The 2,995-nt window shown below is 48.3% G+C and overlaps 1 pseudogene; it reads left to right on the forward strand.

Moving 5' to 3' along the window:
• Window positions 1-596: 596 nt before the first annotated feature.
• LOC117091565 lies at window positions 597-2,798 on the forward strand (annotated as a pseudogene).
• The last annotated feature ends 197 nt before the right edge of the window (window positions 2,799-2,995 follow it).

The following is a 2,995-nucleotide window of genomic DNA, read 5'->3' on the forward strand; positions in this document are numbered from 1 at the left end:
ACATGGGTCGCCCATTCCACCTTCGTAAGACATCTTCTTGCTTGAAGATAAAAACCACCCAAAACCCTAGCTTCTATTAGCTAACAGAAACTCTTGGCATCTCTCTTTCCATTTCCCTTGCTATTTTCCCTCACTTTCCGGGAAATCTCCTGAACTCCCTCCCCCGACACTCTTTTCATTTTCCACCCCCCAAGATCCCTTTCTCACTCTCCTCTCATTTCCCTCGCACGCTTCTCCTCCCTCTCTCTTATCTTTTATTCGTTTGGTCTCATTTCCGTTTCTCAGATCTGTGCAGGGCCTTTTGAATTTCAGATTCGTAAAATCTTCGTTGTCTTTATTTTTCTTCGGAGTGTTGGATGTGGTTGCTTACAAAAGTAGTTAACGGGCGGGGCTGTCTTTCAATTGTAATAGATCTTCTACTGTCTCCTTGAGGGGTAGCCGGGGCCTCGGCCTCGGCGGGTTCTAAAGCCCCCACCTTTACAGACCTTGAAAAAAATTCATCTTCTAAACTAACCCCCCCCCTTTTTTTCTTTTTCTTTTTTTTCTTCTTTAATTCTTTAAAAAAAAGCCGCACTTTTACTCGTCTCCGCGGAAAGAGGAGCCGGCCCTTGGTGTTGCGTAGACGCTGCCGTAGCGCCTCCTGCCTACGCCAACTCCCCACTCGCTCCCTCCCCGTGCCGCCGCCGCTGCCGCTTTCCCTTTTATCTCCGGTGCACCACCACCCACACCTATGTCCCCTACCTCCGCCTCGGCTGGTTCTGTTGCCGCCGACGTGGACTCTTCACATTGGTCGCCGTCTCACTCGGCATCGTTGTACAAATCGACTCCTGGGTGCGCCCTACTTCGCCGTCAACCCATCCGCAACGTCTCCGTCCGTCCGTACGCCACGCACGCTGGCCCACCAGGAGATGGACCTGCTCAAGATTGTTAAGAAGGTTTCGGATCCGAAATCAGTCGGTGGGTCGGGTTGCAGCTCCCTCTCATCGTCCGGCTGCCGGACGTGCTCAGGGACCGCTTGAGTCCCTTCACTCAGCCTTTGAATTCGCTATCCAGACGCAGGCTACGAGGCCCGTTTCAGGGGTGTTTTCCCGTGAATGTAACCAGACCGGTTCGTTGTGGAGGATATTGTGAAATTCGGGTCGCAGTTCCGGTTCGGTTGGAAGCCGGGTCGAACCGGAGCTGTTGTTGGCAATGAGTTGCTTGTGCAGGAAGCCCTGAAGCTTTGCTCGTTTGTGGATTCAAAGATGCTGGTACATCACTCTCGCTTTGCTGCGAGAAGCTAGATTTAACGTAGTGATTGTTCTTGAGCAAGAAGAGGAGGTCGATTTGTTATGAGATAAGCAAGAAGCTGAATGTCCGACCCGTGATTGGCGCTCGGGCCAAGTTGAGAACCAAACATTCGGTCATTCGGTCGACCTCCGGGAGAAAGGCAATTTGGGTTAACAACCACCCCGATTCTGCGGGTTGTGAAGAAACTTGAGGTGGCTGAATGCTTGATTGCTTCCAGCTGGTGCATTTTCATATCGGATCCCAGATCCCATCAACGGCTTTGCTTACCGATGGTGTTGGTGAAGCTGCTCAGATTTATTGTGATTATCCGTCTTGGTGCTAATATGCAGTCATTGACATCGGGGGCGGTTGGGTATCGATTATGACGATCCAATCGGCTGATTCGGATCTCTCAGTCGCTTTATACCCTCGAAGAATATGCCTCTGCCGTTGTTCAAGCAATTCGCTATGTTGTGACCGGAAGAATGTTAAGCATCCTGTTCTTTGCAGCGAAGCGGTCGTGCTATGTGTCCATCATTCCATTTTGATATTTGAAGCTGTTTTCAGCTAGTGTCTCCGTGCCGCCCCGTCTGCTATGAGTCCTCTCGGTTGCAGTTTTTGGTAGAAGTTTTGACTGAGGATGCTCGTTCAGATTATACAAGATGACTACTGCTGCTCTGAGAGGTGAGTTTGAGACCTGTTTGTTCTATGCTGATCATTGAAACAAAGATGCATGAGCAATTTAAGGATGGGACTTTAGGTATTGAACAGTTAGCTACTGTTGATGGGTGTGTGTGATTTTGTAGCTAAGGAATAGGTGCATCTGATCCTGTTCGTACTTATCATGTGAATCTATCTATTTTCACTTCAATTCCGGATTATTGGCCATTGGTCAGTTGTTTCCTATTGTTCCAATTCATCATTTGGATGAGAGGCCTGGAGTGAGGGGGGTTTTATCGATTTGACTTGTGATAGTGATGGTAGATTGATAAGTTCATTGGTGGTGGTACGAGCTTGCCGTTACATGAAATGTTTGTGGTGGTTGTGGTGAGCGTGGGCCTTATTATTGGGTATGTTCTTGGTGGGGCTTATGAGGAGGCCCTCGGTGGAGTCCACACTTGTTTGGTGGTCCAAGCGTGGTACGCGTCTTGCAGAGTGATGGTCCGCACAGCTTTGCTGTGACTCGGGCCATGCCTGGGCCGTCTTGTGGGATGTCCTCCGGGTGATGCAGCACGAGCCCGAGCTCATTTTTGAGACCCTCAAACACCGTGCTGAGAATATTGTGGCGGAGCATGGTAGTATGGTGGGATGTGATACTGATGATTACGATCACGGCATGGCTATAATTCTGCTTTAGCTAGCAGCCTTGCTCAGTACTTTCACAGCATGCCATATCTTGTGGTGCCATCCTCTTGTTCTTTGACTGCTATCATAATGTGGTGGGTTATACTATTGCAACGGGGAGGATTGCGATCCTGTTGTTGATTCTTCTCCAAATGAGATGAGCAGTGTCATACTGCTATGCTTAGATGTGTATTCTTAGTATCACCTGTCCCCTATCGAAATGCTTCATCTAATCCTTGAGCTTGTCTTGTGCAAGTTTTTATTCCGTAATTTAATTTCATGTCTATTTTAATTTTTAGATTTCATTGCAAAAGATGGAAGCAGTTGAACATTGTCTTTTGCAATTTTAGTGATGAAGAGGAGTGATGGGTACTGAATCCAC

This window comes from Trachypithecus francoisi, unplaced genomic scaffold, assembly GCF_009764315.1.
Source record: "Trachypithecus francoisi isolate TF-2019V2 unplaced genomic scaffold, Tfra_2.0 Contig01405, whole genome shotgun sequence".
Classification (NCBI taxonomy): Eukaryota; Metazoa; Chordata; class Mammalia; order Primates; family Cercopithecidae; genus Trachypithecus; species Trachypithecus francoisi.